Genomic DNA, 24,682 nt, shown 5'->3' on the forward strand with positions numbered 1-24,682 from the left:
GGCACTCGGTGTCTGACTACATGTGACCGAGCGAACCACATGACTTGCTGAATCATCATGATGCATAACATAAGTGGAATATAACGTGAATGCATGATGAGCCTTTATAGAACGTAATAAATCATAATACGTAATAAAGTACTTGTTTAAACATGAGTGAGCCAAAATGGCTATGCGACTCCGATTGTCTGACATGACATAACTGTCTGTTCTAATCTATGAAACCTCTACCATGGGCCTGACTGAAAAACATACTAACTGGGACAAGGCCCCCAGCATACCTTTAAATGCAAAACTAAGGAAAGAAATACATTGTCTAAACCCCGAATGAGATGGGGCTCACCAATAAGCTGGTACGAGCGAATCCTAATGATCAGAAGCGTCGTCCTATAAATTCGTACCTGCATCGTGAAATACAGGCCCCCGGGCAATAAAAAAGGGACGTCAGCACATTGAATGTACGGGTATGTAAAGCAACCGGAAGAAACAACATGGGACATAGAATAACATGATAACAACTGAAACTGAAAACTTGGACATGAACATGAGCATAAGTACATATATTTATATAACATGAGTAAAACATGATAAGTAGGGAGAGCATTTCATAAACCGACACATGATATCACCACGTGGATACGTGGAGTCTGGTACCTCGCCGGACCAGCAGAGCCCCTATACCTTGCCAGGGTATAAGGTAATAACGTACCTGATGGAACCATTCAGTGTGAAATTAAGGTATCGTCCTAACTGGCGGAGCGATCCTTGTCTTATGGTGGCTACATAGTTTCAGGCTATCTGAGCCTTCTCGGTAATTCGTGCAACTCCTAAAAACATGAACATAATATAGTTGGCTAAGAAGCCCATGACTTTCGTGAATTTACTTGTACTTGTCTTGAAATCATGATTTCACGAAATAACCTGTAAACATGGTTTCATGAAATAGCTTGTAAACATGGTTTCATGAAATAGCTTGTAAACATGTTCTTGATTTATGAGTAATACAATAGTTCATAATCATATATTTGTAGTTGACTTGAAAACATGTTTATAACTTGCAAAATAACTCATGCAGTTTCATATGAACATAATGAGAACACATGAGGAAGAATTCATGATTCATGGATTAAGCTAGGATTCCTAATGTCCATAATGGAAGGTTAGGAATACAATAACGAACATATATATGGGATTCATGTACATACATACATACATAATTACGGGCTACCAATATGTTGGGTTTAATGCCCTAGGATTTGAACTTCATAGATTTTACGAAACGGATCATGGGGAAGAACGTAGAGGTTCCCACATGTGGATGGAAGTTCTACATACCTTAACTTCCCGCCTTTGAGCGTATCCCAATGTTCTTCAACCCCTTCAACTTCAATCTATAGCAATACAAGTCATAGGGATTCTATATTAGCAACAATATCCATGTTTTGTTCATCTAAGCATTTTATCAAACACTTAGTGGGCATGAAGCTCTATAACCCTCACTGCAAAAAAAAAAAAAATGAGTTTAGCGACGGACAAAATCCGTCGGTACACAGCATATATCCGTTGCTAAACCAATATAGCGACGGAATAATGACGAAATTCAGTCCGTCGGTAAAATCCTCGTAGCTAACCATTTACCGACAAAAAAAACTAATCCGTCACAGGATTAACGACAGATTGGCGACAGATTTCATCCGTTGCCAACATTAGCGACAAATGAAATCTATCACGATGTTAGTAATTTCCGTCGCTAAATCTATGAGTTATTTTGTCGTTTCATTTGATTGGCGATCAATAATTTCCATCGCTAATTCCGTCGCCAATTCTTTTAATAAAAATTTCTGCATTCCTTTTGGTGACAAAAATAATTTGTCGCAAAATTTGATTTTGTATTAGTTATAGCTACAGAAAATCCATCGCAATTTTTTTTAGTTTTTATATAATATTTTAAATACACTTGTCCAAGCATATATTAGATACTCATAAAATAACTTAATTCATAGAAACTAATATTCTACAAGGTCCAAAATACATAGCAGAATGCAATCGAGTTCAAAGCATCCAAAACGATAATATCCAAAACAAGAAAATCCAAAATCATATGCAACAACAATAAAGTTCAAACAACAAAACTAACTAATGAGAGACTGGAGAGCTACGGTCATCATCAGAAACTGATGCAAGAACCTCATCAATAGCTGCAACTGGAACTATAGGTGCCATAGATAATGGATGGTCAGTAGGAGTGTGAGTGTCTAGCTGAGAAGAGGATGAAGAAACCAATCCACGTACCCACTCAACAATTACAGGAAGCATGCGATCTGTTAGTGCAGGAATCAATCGCATCACTAACTCATCCAAATTTCCCGTAGCTGCTGATTGAGTATTCACAAGTGGTATTGAGGATGTAGCATCAGATCCAGAAGAGGGACGAATATTCGGCCCATAATATAATTGTGCTAGAGATCCAAGACCGTATATTCTTCTTTTCTTTACTCCTCCCACGGCTTCGTAATAGGCTTGACATTGATCAACTTCAGATTGGGTCAGTGTCTGGCGTTGTAATATTTCTTGATATTTTTCCTGTAAAAGAGTGATAATTAGTGAAATTGTGAAATTCATTTCAATAACAGTTCGTATTTGACCCTTTTCCGATAAATGAATCATTAAGCATATGGTCACAAGATGATATCTAATAGTAATGCGAATGTTTAGCTAAACTAGAATTTATATTTCTAAGATCAAAATAAATACTTATGAAACATCAGATGATAGTTAAACCAACCATTTAATACACAACAACCAACATACCAAGTTTTTTTCTTTTTTAATCTTCACAAAGGAAAAATTAACCCAAAAAAAAAAAAGGCAAGTGCACTCATACTGTGCAACTAAAATAGTACTAGGAATAAACAAGGGATAGAGTCAGAGTAGTAGTAAGTACTAGTATATAATGAATATGGCAGATACTGGTCAGGTAGATCACATGCTAAGTGTCTTATAACTAAAGAAAATATAGCTATATTATGTTGGTGCTCATTATAAATGCCATTTCAGTAGTACATATATATCTACTATTTCTTACTTATTTCTTCGGTGTTGGTAAATTCCCATAAAAATCCAACAACTTGTTAAACATGTGAATATCTTTGATAAGCAGATCCCAAGTTTAAACATTTTAAGGGCGCTTGGTAAAAGTAAAGCACGAGCTATTATAAATAACCAACAAAGCCTAAGAGGGGTTCAAATTGGCTTAACTGCACCATTAAGGGTTCAAAGGCAGCAAGCTTTGGGCCGGGTGTAACAGATCGACTAGAAAACTGTGACTAGCACTATGTTTATAGCCTATTGAGTGAGTCTAACCGATCAATGAAAATTTCAGCAGAGTTCACTTAAACCTAGATAAATTCCATCCTAATATACAGCTGAATCAATGCAACCTAGCAATCATCACGAACAAGAGGCAATAAACATCATTGTAGTAGTACCAGACAAAGAAGATATGTTCATGAGCAACCGCAACACTTGAGTAATTCTAGCCTATATAATAGATAAATGTTTTGTTCAAATAATCCACATATTCTCCAAATGACTACAAATCAATAGCAATTTTGAAATTCTCAAACAACACAAATATAACATAAATAACTCTTAAGTGCATCATTTTACCCCCAAAAAAAAAAGTCAATAAGATTATAGAATGTTGGACTCACATGCACGATTCGGGCTCATTCACCAATAAAAGATTTCTCATCATGACCATGTGTATGGATGTGCAAATGTACCTCACTTGGTGTTGGATCTCGACCCTTTTTAATAGCCTATACAAAAAAAAATCACCACATAGTTTAGTAACTTTTAGAACTAACAAAAACAGCAACCAATGTCACAACAGACATGTTGCAGCTAACATAGCAGTCATTTTTCCAACAAAGCCATTTTACTATGGAGTGTGTTGGTGCTCAAGAGAAAACTGAAGCTCACTCACTGGAAAGTGCTTATAAGAAGCAACTCAGATTCTGATTTATCTGCTGGTACAGATAAAGATACAAAATGGTAAAAAGGTGAACAATTATATCATTAATTTTCAGCATTTTCAACCTGCAACTAATGAGGCAGTCTAAATTTCCAAAAACAACAAATAGGCAACAGATATCAAGGCTAGTTCCTGGAGACTAGAGAGACTATTTCTTATTCATTGTGACAAGCGTGAGAAAGTCCCAAAAAAACTTGCCAACATAAATAATATGCAACTAATGTTGCATTCACCTTCATGTTGACAATTTGGTTAGGCAAAGGCCAAAGCCACAGAATCAACTTAGAAGTCTCTTGTGATGCTCTCCAATGGTAATAGAGCCACCCGTGTGAGTCCCACTAGCAACTGCATTCTCACCGCCACAACGATTCTTTGAAGCTATTTTGTTTTTTCAACAACCTTAGGATCTTTCCAATATTTCATCCAACTTTCCCATGTTTCTATCGGAACATAATCTGGCCGAAATCCTTCAGTTTTTATTGTGCTAATGAAATCACTGTACTTTATCGTTACCTTTTTACGCCATTGCTTCCTCACTTCACTATCAATCGAAGAATCCCAATAGAATGCCTTCTGAAATAATTTTACAAAGTAGAGTATAACAATAACTCATCATTTCAGCAGACAAAAGTTATAAAACATGAGTTATAAGACAAACACCATCAGTCACCCAATAAACGGGAAAGAAAAGAACTGCAAATAAAACGAGGCTTATCAACAATATAAGACCAATAGAAATAGCAGAGGTAATAGATATCCTGCTTTTTAAGTTTTTTTCACGCCTGATGCTATATTGAACTTAAATCGTTAAGAGTGAGCTAATTCATTTGAATTCTATTGATTCATCAGTAGGAGAAAAGAGGAAGAAGATATTATTTATTTAAACAGTTACTCTTCTTTATATTTGTCTTTAACTATTAACAAGATCTCTAATAATTCTTGTCTTCTCTAGTTTTGTTGACAGTGTAACACAATAAATGACCCAATACTGCTATTTTGGTACTCATTATTTGATTCCATAAATTTGCTTTTTCTATTTGTCACTAAGTGTAACTAGTGACAAATGTTTCAGTTATTATACCTCAAATTCTCCCAGATAAAAATCTTTTGTCTCTTCTGAGACACTTTTCCAATTAACTCCCTTAGGCTCAAGTTCATTCTTGAAAGACGCAGTTATCTTCTCTGAGCATAATCTCAATGGTTCCAACCTGGAAAAATTGGAAGACATTATATGAAGCCTATCATAAAGCAACTACAGTATATAAATAATAATGGTGCAAGCAGAAACTAACCCTGAAGGAGAAAGAAAAACAAGTGTCCGCTCCCTGTTACTGTGGCTCTCACCTTCACCTATTGTGTCACTCTGAGCAGATGTACCTTCACCTGTTACGTTTCTCTGAGTAGACGCACCCTCGCCTATTACGTTGCTCTCATTAGGTATTATAGGAGATGGTTCAGAAATGGATGGGGTGCTACCATGACCCGATGTTTGAACGGGTGGCGTAGTAGTAGGACATGTTTGAACCTGGTCTTGCCCACCTGAAGAACTGGTACCACCCTGTTGAGAACTAATTATGGGAACGGGAACAGTAGGCATTAAACCTCGACTAGAGCTACCTCGACCTCTAATTGAGGTCTTGCTTACACGGCCCGTGCTACCTCGACCTCTGCCTCGAGTCATATCTACAAGAAAATAATAGAGGTAATCATCTTTTAGATAATCAACAAGAGAGAGGTTCAACCAGAATATATTAAGATGCTAAAATTTACAGCAAGGACCTTCACAAAGCAAAAAAAAAAAAAAAGAAATTTCAATCCAAACCAATAGAACTACCTCGTATGCTTTAGCTTATTCCATGGACGGAGATGAAACTCAATGTCGGCTTCGTCTAATTGAGCAAACAACGATTCTTTTTCAATTGAAATAAAAAATAATCTCTAAAGATTAAAAATCTATTAAATATCTTCCACCTAATATTGACACAAACTGTTTTCCGACAAATATTAGTCATTGTTCTAGTCCAACTCCAAAACAAGCATGTACAGATACTATAATCACACTAAACCAGACAACTTGACTAAAATGCGCCATCAACCACAAATAATTTCAGCACAAGGCTAATCAAACAAAGGTATACTTCACACAATGGCAATTTCCCCCCCCCCCCCCCCCCCCCCCCCTAAAATTTAGGTTCTATAACAACACCTAAATAGATAATTTAAAGTTTGAAGAATATGTTTAGATGTGTTTAACATTTTTTTTTGGTGTCCAAACACATATTTCAAATACTTATTTCAACCAAATTATGTCTGATGCACAACAGCCAAATCAGACGAAGCGCCCATGGCATAAAATCTTTGCTCTAAATACCAACAACTTGGAAGCCAAATAGACAAACACTTAAAGAGTTGGATTTTCCACGTCAAATGGCCAAATCAAACCCAAACAGAATCAACTCAACTCTTAAACAATCAAATAACTCCCATCCTCTCAACAACCACCACCACAAAAACACCACCAGTCCAAACATAAATATTAAACAGAATAGAAAACGAAATAAAAAAACACATACCCAAACCCTCAATTTTTTATCAACCAAATGCTTGTGAATTATTTTTAACTAAATTAAAAAAAAAAAAAAAAAAAAAAAGGTAAAGAAACAACATCCTTATACTGTCAAAGAATAAATGTTAGTGTTTCCAGAAAACATCTCAGGGGGAGAAAGAGATACCTCTTTCAAAATGTTATTTCCTCTTCAATGCTAAAAAAAACTATAATCTTCTAAAAATAAGACGATATGACAAGCTAAATACGGCTAAATATAACATAGAATCCATGTATACCAGGACAATCCAGTTAAAACAACACCCTCATTTTGCATAGACAACTCTTAAACCAAGAAACCCTAGATTATTCAATGAAGCAAGTGACAGATATTCACAAATACAAATACAAAACCAAAGACTACTACCCCCGCAAAACCGAAGAAAGCTGAATTAACTTCACAGACAACAATAAGCTCCTCAGAGATATTTTTAACCCCTTCTTATGAGTATAAGTGTATAACAATAAAAATAGCAGAAAGCTCATAAAATAAACTGTCTAGTAGAACCTTACATAAAGGTATCCAAGGTACGTACAAACAAGCAGAAAAATCAAAATAATTTGTGTACAAAGGCAAGAACAAATTCTTACATCAACTGAAATATTTTCAAAAATAAGCTTTCTTTCTGCAAAGAGGGCAGCAAGGTGAGGAGAGAGTGATGATTTAGGAAGACCCACCGGCCATTGCCGGAGAGAATAGCCGGAGAGAGCTAGTGGGTTTAGAGTTTTGTGGGTTTGAAGAGAGAGTTGATAAAGTTCTAGTGGGTCTGAAAATTTAGGGGGTTTATTAGAGGGGAAAGGATTCAGTCCAGTACCTAATGGTCCAGTAAATATCAATAGTGCCATGGATAAATGTCACCTGGTTGCTTATAGTTTTAATGGTTCGGATCAATGTTTTTTTTTTTAAAGAAAAATAAACTAACAGATTTATACATTAACGTTGTTTCTGAAAACAAATCTGTGCATTTATTTTGAGTGAACCTAAAAAGACTAAACAACAAAAAATGTATTAGTAATATAGAAATTCTAGTTTTTTGGTTCACATGTTAGAAAGAAAAAAAAATCGGTAACACAACTATTAGAAGAAAAAATACATACTCCACTTTTCTGATTTCAAGACTGTTCCAATCATATGTTATATTTATTTATCTTTTGTCATTGAAATAAATGAGTAAAATAACGTACCAACTATGCAGTCCTCGGTCTGCTCATATTTATTTTGTGAAAGAACTGAAATGTTGTTTTTATATAAAAAAAAAAAAATCAAATGCATCTAAGCCATTTAAACTCTAAGCTACCAGGTGTGTTTTATCCATGACACCATTGAGATTTACTGGACCATTAAATACTGGACAGGATTCTTTCCCTTATTAGAGGGGTCTATTTTGTTTTATTTCTTTGATAAAAATAAAAATTTAATTTTTTGTACCAACGGTTTTACTAACGGACAGGTTCCGTCGCTAATAATAACATGAAATTTTGACATTTTAGAAGTTAACGACGGAAATATCCGTAGCAACTGATATTAAAGCAGGGCGATACATACATATTATCTAACGACGGATGTAATCCGTCGCTAATCTGCAATAATTTTTGCCGCCCACAATTTGTCGTAAATTTTGTAGCTAAAATAAACGGGCTTAATGTTCGCGCCAAAATATAGCGACGAATTTTCAAATCCGTCGCTATTCCGTCGTTAGTTTAGATATCATTTCTTTTTCCTTCTTTTTGGCGACAGAAATGCAATTTCGTAGGTAATCCGTCGTTACCTAGCGACGGAAAAAATTGTGTAGCTAAAATCCGTCACTAAAACCAGTTTTTTTTGTAGTGCCTCATTAATGGTGTTTTCTTCACCAAATCCCCATTCTTTTACTTCTAGCTAATACTACAATCTCAATTAGATGTAATTAACATCATTCTTCATCATCCATATGAATACAACAATCCCAAATCAACAATCCAACAACTCTAGCATAGTTCATATAATTCTCATCAACAAACCCAATTATTATTCTCCCAAGAATTCATCAATTCACAACTATAAATGATTAGGGAGTATAAACATTACCTTTTGGGTAGTCACCATGAAATCAACACCCCCAAGTCCGATTTTTAGATTAAAATGACGGCAACAACTTGTACTACACTTTATCCTTCACGAGCTTCGGGATTTGGGGCCTTAAACTTGGTTGATTTTCTACTTTCTCTCTCTATCTCTCCTCTCTCTCACTTCCTCTCTCTAAAAATCTGAAATTTGAGGGAAATGGAGGCTGCTAGGGTTTTCATTTTCCTTAAATACTAAGGGGGAAATGGGTTGACCCAACTTGAAAACGGGTTGGGACCTTTCTGTCTTAAAACGTCCATATCTTCCTATCCCGATGTCGCCTGTGAACCCACAACCTATGGTTGGAAAGGTATTTCAATTATCGACAACTTTAGGTCTTTGAGGTTTCCCAAATTCCCAATTTATGATAGGGTTATGGCCTCCCGAAATCAGGTGACCCGAAACGTACATACGGACCAAGATACGGTCACTGTTACGGTCCCGTAACACAAAGGACGGACCGTAACTTGGTACCGTAACTTGGTGAAAATTTCCAGTGAGGTTCTGGAAATTTTCGGTGTGTTACGGTCCACTGTTACGTCCCGTAACACGAAGTACGGCCCGTAACGTCACCGTTACGCTGGCAGAATTTCCAGTGAGCAGGCTTCAGTAAAATGGGCATAACTCTTTGCAAAGATGTCCGTTCGACCCCCGTAAGATACCGTTGGAAAGCTATTTCAAAGGGATACAACTTTCATCAAGGAAGTTTTCTCAAATTCCCAACAGATTTGCACGAAATTCGACTGGAAGGCAGATGTATCGAAAACTTAGCCGATTCTATAGGATTTCAAGTGTCTTACTATTAGCCATATTGAAACGATCATATCTCCTTGCTCCGATCTCTGATTGGCTTGGTCCTTATATCGTTAGAAAGGTATTTCTACATACTACAACTTCATTGATAGTACCTTCCCAAATTCCAAACCGATCAAGGAGTTATCGCTGCCCGAAATAGGCCTATCAACCATTTTCGCAAAACGTTCAAACCTTCAATGTTTCCACTAGAACTCTAATGATATGAGCTTTGGCTCAGTTTCAAGATGCGGGGTGTTACATATGTATAAGTTCACAGGATTCCATCGGGTATTTTAATTGTATATTATTTAGGGAAAAGGGCCTGATATACCTCTCATTATACTATCAGCACAAATTTGCTTCTACCGTTACATAACTTGCAATATTTGCCCCTATTTCTAACTATGCTCCAGCATGGATATTAGAATTCCACATGGCCGAACATTTAGATGAAGTGGGCGCCACATGACATGCCACTTCACCACCCTTTTCCTCTTCATTTCTTTCTTCCACCTCCAACCAAAGCCACCTTAAACCACCATTGAAGTTGTAAGCCCTTTTCTTATTGATGTTAAGATCTGTTTCTTTGTAATTTTGTTTTCGAGAGGAAATGTCAAGAAAAATTTAGTCTTAAATTACCACCACCACAAAAATCTCAAATCTCTCCCCACAAAAACTCCATCAAGAAATTATCAAAAAAAAAAAAAAAAAAATCACCATGACTTCTTCTAGTCCAGCTTTCTTATCATCATCACAATTCTTAACATACCCAAATCCAAGAACATCTTAACTCCTAACTCATTTACCCAAATCAAGATTAATAAATCAAGAACCCCTAAAAAAGGAAGTGGGTATTTCATTTCAAGTCCATTACGGTTGATAACCCTTTAGGTGAAGGAGTTGATGAAAAAGATGTTGTGGCAATTGGGAAAGTTGTTTCTAAGGTTAAAGTTACAGTTCCATTGAAAGTGTATCATCTACCAAAATTCAAGAATTGAATTTAGATGGAAAAATTGGGACTTTAAAACAGTATGTGGCTATTCATAAAGGCAAACCAATATCAGCTAATTTTCCTTATAAGGTGGAGTTGGTGGTTAATGATTTGGAAGGCCGAAATGGTACAGTTAAGTTCACCATTGAAGTTATGTAACGGTAGGGAGGTTGATTTGGTTGGAGGTGGAAAAAAGAAATGAAGAGGGAGAGGGTGGTGAGGTGGCATGCCATGTGGCGCCCACCTCATCCAAATGTTAGGCCACGTGGAATTCTAATAGCCATAGAGCACAGTTAAAAATAGGGGTAACTATTGCAAGTTAGGTAATGATAGGAGCAAATTTGTACTGATAGTATAACGGGGGTAAATATAGACTATTTCCAATAGTAAAGGGGTAAATCAGGCCCTTTTCCTATTATTTATGAACTTATATGTTGTTAACTACCTAATGCAATTTTGTCTAATTTATGTAGTCCTGTGTACATGTATAGTACTTTATTCTCTACCCCTGACCACCCATAATAATATTATCCAATTACAAATGCAATGCATCTGATGTGGTTTTATCTATACTTTCTTAAAAAAATGATATATCTAAATTTAAAAATAATTTATCTTAAAACTTCTCCTTTTACTCTTAATAAAATGATTTACATAACACTAGTATCTATGGTTTGCTTTCGATCACAAGTTCAAAAATTTTCATTTATTTTTTTAAATAGTCAAACTATATCATAGAAATTGAAACAGAGGAAGTACATGTTTATAGGTAAAAGCAATTTTAAAATTTTCATTAATTCATTTAAACCCCACCTCGAGATCAATCTACAATAAATACCATTTTAGTGGATTGTGATCAGGGTCGGATTTAGAGGGAGGGGAAGGTGTTCACCCGAACACACTCGCCAAAAAGTTACGTTGTATATATATATATATGAAAGATTTTCTGTATTTATGTACATATATTAACTTTTGAATACCCTGAACAAACGCAAAAGATTAGGTCAAGCAATCTAGGGTGTTCAAAATTATCTCTAAAGTCTTAGGTTTGAAATAAAGACTTTCGAAGGAGGAAACAAACGTAATAAGTCCCTCTACTCAGGGAGATATTCCAAGGAGCTAGGCCACACCCGCGTGTTATTGGCTCTCAAAAAAGGTGTTCCATCCAACTCATAACAGGTTTAACAACCACCTTAGAATGCAAACTGCAGTGCCCCTAGAGTTATTGTAACTTATACTAATTATGTACTTTTTAAATATATATTTTATTTCAAACAACTTGAAAATTCTATATCCAAATTATTTTTAATGTAATTATCAAAGGGTAACCTAGATGGCGTTGAATTAATTCCAATGGAGGGGGATGGCTTAATACCCAGATGGACCTTTAAACTTGACATGTTTTGTAAGATAGGCATATAAACTTATAAGGTGACCAGATAGACACTTAAACTTACTCAAAGTGTATTTTTCAAGTTTTTCAGTTATTTTGAAAACAAAAACTATATTTTTCAAACACTCACAATTTTCATGGCCAAACAAGCCCTAAATCTATCACAAAATATTTTTTTTAAAATGCAAAAATAAGGCAAACGCATATACATGAGACTATAAATGTGCACTTAAACCAATAAAAATCCTTAAAAAAAGAAATTTCAAATTAAGAAATTTCTTTTTTTTAAGGATTTTCTTCTCGGCTTTACAGTTTTCTTAATTTGAAATTTCTTTTACACTTGAAATACTGAACTTAGAAATTTCTTAATTTGAAATTTCTTTTTTTAAGGATTTTTATTGGTTAAAGTTATTGTTTTTTAATTATTCAAGTGTAAAACAAAATCCGAGTTAATTGAAAGCTGCAAAATTGCGATTAGCGAGTATTTATTGGTTTAAGTGCACATTTATAGTCTCATGTATATGCATTTGCCTTATTTTTGCATTTTTAAAAAAATATTTTGTGATATATTTAGGGCTTGTTTGGCCATGAAAATTGTGAGTGTTTGAAAAATATAGTTTTTGTTTTCAAAACAACTGAAAAACTTGAAAAATACACTTTGAGTAAGTTTAAGTGTCTATCTGGTCACCTTATAAGTTTATATGCCTATCTTACAAAACATGTCAAGTTTAAGGGTCCATCTAGGTATTAAGCCGAGGGGGATATAACTTTACCTCCTAAGTACAGCAAATTGGTTTCGCAGCAACCTTGCAAAATCAGAGCGAGAGATTGTATGGACAAAAATCTACAATTGATTTTCCCTCCTCCTCTTCTATCTATACAATTTAACTAACAAAGAAATTGGATTTATTTTACGGAAAAGGCTCAAGTATGGCCATCGAATTATTGAAAATGATTCATTTATGTCATCGTCGTTACCAAAATGGCTCATCTATGTCATTTTTCATTAATGTCGGCTTTACAATACCCTCCAATTAGAGGTCTACGTCGTTTAATTAAACCAGCCTAATTTTAAATCCCAATTAATAAATAGTCTGACCCATACGCCCGATCCACCTATATTCCTTTTAACCCGGAACCATAATCTTATTTCCCTCTCCCTCATTCATTATACGATTAAAAAAAAAAAAAAAACCTCCCTCCTCAAAAACAATTGTACAAACTTGACTTACAAACTGATTTTATGGTCTCTGCCATTCTTCAAGTTACAAAAGAATTTTATGATCTCATGAACATATTCGACTGATATTACTTGGAACAAGACGGGACACAAGTCTAGGTGTTAATACCATAGACTAAGTTGCACCTAAGGACTTTTTGAACACTTCATATCAAAATTTTAATGAAGCATTGCCAAACTGTATCATTTAAGTCCTATCTTTCGCTGGAAAAAGAAGAGGAGAGGAGATGGGTGAGATTAGTTTTTTCTTTTTCTTTTTCTTTTAATCTATAATGAATGAGGGAGATGTAAATAAGATTATGGTTGTGGGCTAAAAGGAATTTAGGTGGGTCAGGTGTATGGGTCAGATTTTTTATTACTTTTCGATTTAAAATTAGGTTGGTTTAAATAAATGATGTGGACCTCTAATTGGAGGCCACATGTCATATATGATATTGTAAAATCGGTATTAATAAAAAATGACATGAATAAGCCATTTTGGTAATGTCGATGACATAAATGAACTAAACTATTGACGAGCCGCATAAATGAGTCATTTCTGATAATTCGACGGCATATTTGAGTCTTTTCCGTTTATTGTATCTAATTCTTATGTTTGGCAATTGACATCTATCCAACAAATTAAAAAAAAGGGGCCTTTTACATTGGAAGCAAGCTGTTGCTAGGAAAAATAGATCTTGTCTTCATGTTGAGTTGTAGCCAATTTAGCTAGCCAGCAAGTCGACAACCTGATTTACTTCTCTTAGGCAGTGTGATACAGTAACATTGGCAAGTCTCAAGAAAAAAACAGTCCTCAAATTCACATCGACAATTAGATAGTTTGATCCTCATACTCTAAATCATCTCACTTAAAGTGGGACGGAAGGAGTAATAGTTAAAACACTTAACTCATAAACAAACCTTGAATTTTCCCGACGCAAAATTTAGTTCAAGTAATTAATAACATCTTTCATCTACTACCATACTTATAAACCCATAACTTCCTATCATTACAAAGAAAAAGCATAAATAAAAAGGAGAAGAACAAATAAAAGAACCAATAAAACAGCTAGGTAATATCTTTAAATGATCACAACTTTGGAATTTCCCAAAGCTTGTATTAATTATTTCAACCTGTTTTAGGGAGCTGATCTTTTGCCTGAAGGCCTTGAAATATTTGCTCTATTCTTGATTTATATGGAAGAGGTCCAAAATCATTTCTCTTCTCTTGATTTTTTTTTCTTGTGCATTTCCTATATATACAACAACCTAATTTTCTCCGGAACCAAATTTTCATGTTATATTTTACTTCTCTATAACAACATTCTACCTATTACAGCAATAACATTTATAGCGGTGCACTCTTTGTAAAATTACCTCTCTATAACAGCCATATACAAATATTGAGTAATTATGTTTTGTAAGAAATGTATTATAAAATATTTATGGTATTCATCATTAATGTCATGGACATAGTAGAAGGGTTAATTGTTAAGCCCTTAGATAGCCTTCAAGGAAAGCTATTAAATTCTGTTTTGCTAAAGTTTGGACAAAACTTTTCATTAATTCAAGCGTTATATTATCACTAAGAGACTGGAATTTGCGGAATAACCTCAAATTGAAGGAGTCTTACGTCAAACTTGAAAATTTTAAATTCTCAATTAATTTTAAATGCATATGTTCCTTATATTCAAATTCTTTATCAGTATGATACAACTAATTATGAATTTATTAGTCTTTTCAATTTTTAATTAATGGGATTTTAAAATTAACAAGTATATTATTTTCGTTTATAACATACAAAGTTTAGAAAAATAATTATTTGTGTACTTTTGTTTATAACAACTAAATGGAGATCTAAACATCAAATGTTAGTATACATATATAACAGCACCTCACTATAGCAGCCATAAAATATTCGGACAAACGCTGCCATTGTAGAGAGGTTTGACCGAATTAGTTTGTTGGGTTATTTGGGCCTTTCCCTTCCAATGTGGATGAAAGCTCCGTCCTTAGTCTCACCAAATGAGAATTGAAAGGGGTTTGAAAAGGCCATGACAAGTATAATAAAGAACTTCTTAGAAATAGAAATGGAGACATAACCATGGCCTTTTCATACCCTTTCCATTTTTACACTAATAACTTTTGTGAAACCCGTAATCTAAAACTGTTCTGATACCATATGTAACAGCTCAGTCCATTAGTGATATTGTTTGCTTTGGGCTTAGATCCACATGACTCTAAAACGCGTCACTAGAGTGTAAGACCTGCTTATTTAGAGATCTAACATCTTTTCTGTGTTTGTCGATTTGGGATCGACTCTTCTCCTAAGGTAGGGTGTCACAGACTAGGTGCAAAGTTTAATAATAAAAGGAAGACCTTTAAAACTTGTAGTGTAAAACAAGTCATAGATATTTATTTGACACTATAATAACAAGAACACACCCAGTATAATTCCACAAGTGAGGACCGAGGAGGATATAGGATGTACGTTGACCTTATTCCTACCTTTGTGGGGGTATAGAGAGGTAGTTTCTAATAGATCCTCAGGAAGATATTTCTTGACACGTTAGTTTAAAGTTTACTTATATTGTCGATGTAATTATAATATTTAATTGAATTATAATTTTAGGATTCATGCTTGACAAGGACTGTTGTTTATTGCATTATTGGTCTAATAATGTCGAGTTCTGGCATCCAACCCATTTCCTTAATCTCTTGTAATATGCCTTCTGTAAATTCGATGACATTCCCCTACCATTGCAAAAACAGAAAGTGATGCATGACTAGAAGATCTATGCCTTCCGCAAATTCGATGACATTCCCCTGCCATTGCAAAAACAGAAAGTGATGCATGGCTACAAGATCTACTTACATTCATTCCAAAAAAAACAAAAAAACTTGCATTTATTCGTATATATGTCAGCTCAAAACTTTTGTAGATAGGAATATTAGTTGCAAATATGCCATAAATGGGTCTCCTGTTAGAACAAGTTGTGTGCATATATAAGAGAATGGCACCATTCTAAGAAATCTTTAAGTTTCAAATCAAATTTAGGAAAAAAAAACTATATTTCGATTCATGTTAAAGAAAACGAAATCTAACTAACATCTTGAAATTTGTTCTTTGGACCTTTCATTATTATTATTTCTTAAAGACTTTAAAGTAGTCACAAAAATAATATAGGTTCCAGATTCTGATGAAGAAATAAAACTTCTAGCTCAAACATTTGGAGGTAGACACTAGGAGATAGAGGAATTCCAAGATGCACAAGAAGAGAATATTGAGAAACAGGAAGTGCCTCAGAAGATTCTCTCAAGAATTAAGTCTCCTATTGCAAGAAATCCTCACAAAACTCTCTTAACAAGCCTGTTTAATGATTAGACTCCTGAATTGGAATATTAGGGGCATGAAGTCCCAAGCAGCTACTGAGAGACTTTCCTACATGGAGAAACAATACAACATCACTTTTGTTGCTATACAAGGACCTTTCTTACAAGACACCTGTATTGATACCTATAACAGCATCTTAGGAATACAGGATTGTTTAAGTAACTTGAGCAATAAGATATGGATTTTTTGGAGCGCTGAACTAGTCTATAATGTATATGCTAATCATGCCCAAATTATCACTTGTAAACTCATCACCAAAGACTCTAACAAGGTTTACTTTGTTTCCACTGTCTATGTTTAAGACTAGAAAGGCAGGAAGGGAAGAACAGTGGAATGAAATGAGAACATTCTCTAGTACCATTTCTTCCCCTTGGGCTGTAATATGAGATTTCAACAACATTTTGAATGTTGATGAGACGAAGGGTGGTATCCCACACAGACTGACCAAGAGCCTACCTTTCATGAAATATTTGTTTGATTGTGTACTATCTGATATAGGTTACTTTGGTCATCCTTTCACGTGTTGAAAAGGCACTGATATAATATGAAAAAGATTGGATAGATTGGTTGTTAATGATGCATGGATCTCATGCTTTACCGGAAAAACTATCAACACCTTAAGAGGGTCAGTTCTGACCATTGTCCTTTACTCATGATTACTGAAGAAGAAGAAGAAGAAGAAGAAGAAGAAGAAGAAGAAGAAGAAGAAGAAGAAGAAGAAGAAGAAGACATCAAATATTTCAAATTCTTGAATTTTTGGGTTGATCAAGAAGATTTTTTTGGATATTGTGAAATAACACCGGGATGAGGAGATTGCAGGTAATATTTTTTGGAGAGTTCACCAAAAAATGAAAAGAACCAGTAGGGCCTTAGTGAATGGTCTAGAACAAAGATTGGTGACATTTTTGAAAACACTACCACACTGGAAACCAAGGTGGACCATCTTGAAACTCTTTACATGGACACTTTAGATCAAGATGATAGAATGCATCTCAATCATGCAAAAGCTTATCTAGTTCTTCATCAAAAAATGATGGATGCCTTTTGGAAGAAAAAGCCAATTTAAAATGGCTTTTGGAGGGTGATGAGAATACCAGTTACTTCAACAACATGGTTAGGGGCATAAGGAAATTCCTCAACATTCATAAAATCTTTGCTGATGATCAATGAATAGAAGGGAATGAAAACATTGCTGGTGCTACTGTGAAATTCTATCAGGAGTTGTTTTCCAAAGAGAACATCTCCATGGATACCAATACCCTTAACTGTTTACCTTGACTTATTACTGATAATGATATTGCTATGCTGCTTGATATATCATCTATGGAAGAAGTTAGAACTGCTCTTTTTGATATTAATCACAATAGTTCTGCTCGCCCTGATGGCTTTAACAATATATTTTTTCAAAAATCTTAGGATATCATTGATAATAATATCTTGGAAATGGTCAGGGATATTTTTAATGGTGAACAAATGCCTAAGTTCTTTACTTTTACTTGTTTAGTAGTCATTCCTAAAATTAAAGCACTTCAATCTTTTTCAGATTTCAGGCCAATTAGCTTAGCAATGTTCCCAAAAATTGGTTTCTAAGGTTTTAAATGATAGATTATCTAGGATCCTTCCTAAATTAATTTCTGAAAACCAAAGTGGATTCATTAAAAGCAAAACTATTGGTGAAAATGTTTTGCTTGCTCAGGAAATTATCCATGATATCAAAAAACCCAACAATGGTAGCAATGTTGTGATTAAATTGGATATGCATAAGGCTTCTGACAGATTATCTTGGTCCTTTCTGAGTCCAGTGATGAGGAAAATTGGCTTTGCAGAACAATGGATAGTAATCATATAGAACCTGATTTCCAACAATTGGTATACTATCATTGTAAATGGTAGGAGACATGGTTTCTTCAAATCTGGGAGAGAAATCAAACAAGGGGACCCCATATCTCCTTCCCTTTTTGTGATAGCTGCTGAAGTCTTCTCAAGGCTTCTAAATAATATTTATGAGAATCCTAATTTTATAGGTTTTAGCATGCGTGATAGTTGTCCAAAAATCAATCATTTGTCTTATGCTGATGATATCATTATCTTTTGCTCTGGTAAATATGCAATATTGAATCTTATCAAGAAGACACTGATTGATTATGAAAAAAATTATGGCCAACTAATCAACATCAGCATAAGTTGCTTTCTGATGGACGAGAATGCTCCAATAAAAAGGAGAAAAATTGTCTCTAAAATTCTCAATTACCAACAGAAAGAATTTCCTATCACTTATCTTTGATGTCCTTTGTTCTATGGGAGGAAGAGAGTTAATTATTTCACTGATATGGTCACTACGATCATCCAAATAATGGGATCATGGAATTGGCAACATCTTATCTCCGGGAGGAAAAAGAATCTTGATTAACCCTGCTATGCCTTTGCACATGCTAGCAATATGCCAACCACCCAAAACCTTTATAACCCAAATTGAAAAGGTTCTAGGAAACTTCTTTAGACTTAAATAGAAGCGCCACCAGACCAAATGGGAGAACTTATGCAGACCAACCCTGGAGGGTGGCATAGGAATTAGTAAACTCCAGGATATTATAGATGCTTTATCTTGCAAACTGTGATGGCACTTCAGGACTAAGGATTTTTTGTAGACAAAATTCATGAAAGCTAAATATTCTCAAAGAATCCACTCCATCGCCAGAAAATGGAACTACGCTCATTCACACACTTGGAGGAGGGTCATGACGATTAGATTCAAAGTGGACCATCCAATTCAATGGAAGATCAACATAGGTAACTATAACTTTTGGTGGGACAACTAGTCAGGTATGGGTAGACTGTCTCTTTATATTCAAGCTTCTACCCCCTCCGCTCACTTTTACTTGTCCACTTTTAACTTTTCACGCTGTTTAAGAAATAATAAATAAAGTGTATATTTTACCATGATGCCCATATTAATTGGTATATAATGGTATTGGTTTTGAAAAATGATTTGGAATGAGTAATTAATGTTAAGGGTAAAACAGGAAAAAAGAATTTGTCTTATCTTGATATGTGAAAAATGACAAGTAAAAATAAAAACTATTTTAGGAATAGTGGACATGTAAAAGTGAACAGAGGAAGTACATCAATTAAACCAAAAGTTTCTGATTATATCACCAATGGACAGTGGGACCTTGGTAAGCTTTCTAATCATTTGCCCCCTGTTATGGTTCATAATATTCAGGAAATTACTATTCACTCTCACTATTCACTCTCCTCATAATCTAGATAACCAACCTATTTGAACTGCCAATATATATATATATATATATATATATATATATATATATATATATATATATATGCTTGGAATATTGTTAGGGAAAAGTACTTTCCCCTCCTTAATAACCTGATTTGGCACAAAAAACTTCCTTTCAAAATCCTTTTCTTTATTTGGAAAGTGCTAAGATGTAAAATTGCAGTAGATTCTAGCAAAGGCAAATTTAACTTATGTTTAGTCCCTAAATGTGATTGTTGCATTATTCCTGCCCTGGAAGATGAAGAACACTTATTCATGAACAGTCTAATTGGTATTAATCTTTGGAAATATTTCAACCAACTTTTTGGCATTAGAATGGAACAAAGAAGTATTAGACAAAATTTGATTACCTGGTGGATGGTTAAGGATCATAATCTTTCCCATAAGCTAACCCTACAAATTTTACCAGAAATCATTCTCTAGAAGATTTGGAAAGATAGATGTAATGCAAGTTTGAAGGTTTAAGGATGTGTTGGAACAGATCATCTTAAAGGCTATTAAACAACTCACTCACAAAAAATTCCCCAAGATCCCTCCTTACAGGAAGTGGATACACTTTTTTGAACTCATGGAGAAGGCCAAGATTAGTATCACTACTATAGCAGTAAGTTGGATGGCTCCTAAAGCTGGATGGTTGAAGCTGAACACAGATGGATGCTCCAAAGGCAACCCAAGACAATGTGGAGGTGGAGGAATCATCAAAAGCAATTGTGGCAATCTAGTAACTGCCTATGCTATACCTTTGGGAATTGAAACCAACACTTTGCAGAAACTGGTGCTTTGAAAATAGGTGTGGAATGGTGCATGACAAATAGTGTAAGGAATCTTGAAATTCAATGTATTTCTATGCTACTGATAAACTAGATTCTGAAGAACTCTTCCACACCTTGGAAACTCCAAGATGACATCAACAACATAAGGGAAATGCTTGAAACTTTTGACAATATAAAGGTGCAACACTGCTTCAGAGAAGGCAACAAAGCTGCAGAAAAACTTGCCAACCATGGACTGAATTACAACCAGCTCACTTGGTTTTACTGATTTCTAGCAACTACCTAGAGAAGTTAGAGGTGAATCAACGTGGACAAACTGAATTATCCCTCATTCAGACAGAAACAAGATAGGAACAGGATTATCTTGGACACACAAATCCTCAGAAACTATTCTTTTGATGTTCCTTAAAACTCTTATGTATAGGGAGATTCTTGTACGGAATCACTTACTCCCAGCCAATTTTTGAGAGCTGAAATTATTATCCTACTCTGTAATGCTTGGAGTCTGTTCCAAACATGGAGGTTCTGGATATTGGGATGCCAATATTCATCTTTTGTAAAGCTTCTTGATGATGAAATAAATGAACATCAAATCTCAATGAGATGAATGACCTTACTAAAAAAAAAACAGTTGAGGATCGTCAAGTGGCTAAAGCTTATTTGTGGCAATTTAAAGATCATTTCGATGGACCTTGCTCAATCTTAAAATGTAAAAATGATTAGTAGTAAAACTTAAGGCATGCATTCACACATGTAGTACTGTACGTAGTTTAAGATATTCTTATTACGTTGGATTAAAACATAAATATGCTCATTGTAATTAACTTCTTTCATGTCATCAGCTGTGAACAAAGCAAAAAACTACCTATTTATGACCAAAGTATAAGTTTTGTAGAACATCAAGAAGCAAATGCAAGTGGGAGAAAATTAAAACACAACCCCATGAAGAAGTTAAAAATCTCTCTACAAGTTGTTGATTTATTGTCAAAACTCCTAAAGTTGTTTCCAAGAATCTAAGGCATTATTAATTTCTATACGCAAATGGCATTAGCCCTTATGAGCGACTGTTTAACCTTTCCCCTCGCATTAAGGCTCATAATCTCAGTAATTAGCACCACCAACTAACTCTTTCCCTATAAAAATTGCTGGCACACATGGCTGACACCCTAGTTCAATTAGTGCCTTCTCCATTTGCATCCCACTTGGATGTATATCGAGTTCGTAAACTACAGGATTTGCTCCAAAACTACGGATTAGGTTTTCAATGCTATGAGAAATGCAACAACTACTCTTGGTCAATATCACCACTGAGCTTGCTGCTCCCAACTTCATCACCATATCCATTTTCAAACAACTTCAAGAAATAAGAGTAGTTTGGCCAAAATGCCAAGATTTAAACTTTTAGTGAAGAGTAAATTAGAAGTTGTGAAGGATACAAGAAATTTTGAAGGTTGGTCAATTTAAGGCTTGATTTTGTTGTTGAAAAAATTGAGCCTATCATGAAGCTATGTATAGAGGCATTATGTTAGCTAAAAGGCAAAAAAAGGGAGAAAATTAAATTGCTAGAAAAATTACAAGCTGGTGGAGATATCTACACTTTTCTTGATCACTTGTATGCCTTATCTGGATTCTAAAGAAGCATAACATAATGAAAAAAATATAATATATCACCTTTAAAATATTCCCGGAACATATAAATGTCACTAGCTAAAGCTCATGTTATGTCGATCTTTGTTTTTTTCTGTTTCTGTTTTAGTTTTTCAATAGAGTCTTACTCTAATTTGAGAAAAAAAATGAAATCTTTTCAGAATATATCCTCATAGACGTGTTGTTGAAATCAGGTCCACATTACGATCCGTACCACAATGAAATTTTTAAACTTCTCCTAGTTGGTTGACACTTGACAGCCTTGGTTCAAATTCGTTTGGTATAAAGTAAAAATTATTGATCCTTACCACCTCGAAAGGCCACATATATTATCATTTTAGTTTCTAAAAGATGTGGCACTTTTTTGGATTCGAGGATAAAATAATATCTTCAAATGATCTCATACAAGAACAAGAAGAAATAAAAGAATTTGGCACCTTTTTACTTTGATCATGACTAACTTGGCTGAAATCTCTTCTCAAACATTCGAAACAGTACGTAGATCACATGATCAATCTTCCTCTTATCATTAATTGATTCTTTCTGAGAAAAAAAAAGTGCTAAGAAGAATAAATGGTCCTTTGTTACAATAAATGGTCCTTTGTTACCTTTGAAAGGATGCTAAGAGTTATACAAGAACAACGGAACCTGTAAAAAGAGGCAGAGCCAGCACTACGGTTATGATTTTGTCCGAATTTAGTAACTTAGAATTAAATTCTGTATTTGTATTGAAAATTTCATTTAGTATGTGTATTTAATCATTCGTTATGATTCAGAACTCATAAACTAAAAATTCTGGTTTCGCCTCTGTCTGTAAATGAAACCGTCAGCTATTTTGTGCCTTAGCTGACTAAATTTTGTAGAAACAATTAAACCACTTTTAAACAAATATTGTATCATCTAAAAGGAAATTAGTTCTCGTTTAAAAATTTAGTTTTTTAACATGACATAAGAATGTAAATCTTCTAGCCATGAATAGGAAGATTTGTCATTTCCCCTTTTTAGCAATGGCAGGGCCGGGAATGTGTTGCAATTTGCACAACGCATAATATAGTAGGAGAACAAGGGAATGTGTGGAATACTGGAATTCCAAAACTCGGACCTGTTTAACAGCAATTTATTTTATTTGATAATCGGAATTAAAAGTAATTACTTATAAGATTGTAGTTAATTTCCATAAGGATTACAAGTTAAAATCAATCAAAAGTCATAGCTGCAAAATTATAGCTTTTTAATTATCTAATATGCTTTTTTTTTTTTGTGCGATTGGTCCAAAAATGTGCTACATCTTTTAGAAACTAACATGACAATATATGCGACCTTTCGAGCTAGCAAGGGAGCTTTTCTAAGTGTGAGAATATAGAGTTGTGCTACATACCCTTTCTTGATCAATTGATCTACTTTATTCCAAATGTAATTTGTACCAAGTTATATAGTCATGCATGTACTTTGTACGGATAATAATGCGTACTTTATTTCAAACAGCACTTCTATGGGATATATTCTGAAAAAGGAAAGATTTCATTTTTCTCTATTAGAAATGAGATTGCAATATCTTTGGCTGTATTGGAAAAGATCACTCTAGCTGGATAACTTTCTTTTTCCTTTAGCAGATACATTGTTCTCAAATGGAACATACAGTATATTATGTTCATTCCGGAAACTAATTAATAAAGGATAAAAAATGCTAATAATCGATGAGTTTAACTTCTTATGTAGTGATACTAGCGGAAAAGACTTTTAAACTGCCGAGGTTCTAAATGATAATTATAGATAATCATCCATAAAAATTAGATGGATTTATTGTTAACTTGAAAGATAAGACTGACGGTCTGTTTGCTACCACAAGTTAAAATACATTAATAAATTAAAAAATAAATTATATTGTTAGTGTATATAAGTTAAATCCTCCTATTGATTCGGTACAAACAGGAAATGCAACATTAATGCGTGAAGCTTTGGTCCCTAAAGGGATTGAGCCCACCAGTGACAGCCGATCAAAAAGAGGTCCACAAACAGGAGCAGAACAATAAGATATTCATGCTGTAAGCCTGTGACCTATGATCTGGGAATATATTAAAGATGATAGATTATATTCGTTCATTTTAAAGGTGATAGATTGTACAATATGCCGTTATCATACATGTGATCAAGAACAATCTAGATATATCCACCAACTTGTAAATCTTCTAGAAATTTTCACCTTTTTTTTCTTCTCTCTTTTAGCTAACATAATGCATCTATATATAGCTTCATGATAGGTTCAATTTCTCAACAGCAAATCAAGCCTGATATTCACTTTACAAACCTTCATCGTTTCTTGTAGCCTTCACATACATTTCTTGAACTTTGATCCTCTTAACTAACAGCTTAACATACATATCTTGGCATTTGCCCAAACTCATAATTTCGTCAAGTTGTTTCAAA

The 24,682-nt window shown here is 34.4% G+C and overlaps 1 pseudogene; it reads right to left on the reverse strand.

The window, feature by feature from the left end:
- Nucleotides 1–1,988: 1,988 nt before the first annotated feature.
- Nucleotides 1,989–10,579, reverse strand: LOC132614489 (uncharacterized; annotated as a pseudogene).
- Nucleotides 10,580–24,682: the final 14,103 nt, after the last annotated feature.

Source organism: Lycium barbarum, chromosome 10, assembly GCF_019175385.1.
Source record: "Lycium barbarum isolate Lr01 chromosome 10, ASM1917538v2, whole genome shotgun sequence".
Lineage (NCBI taxonomy): Eukaryota > Viridiplantae > Streptophyta > Magnoliopsida > Solanales > Solanaceae > Lycium > Lycium barbarum.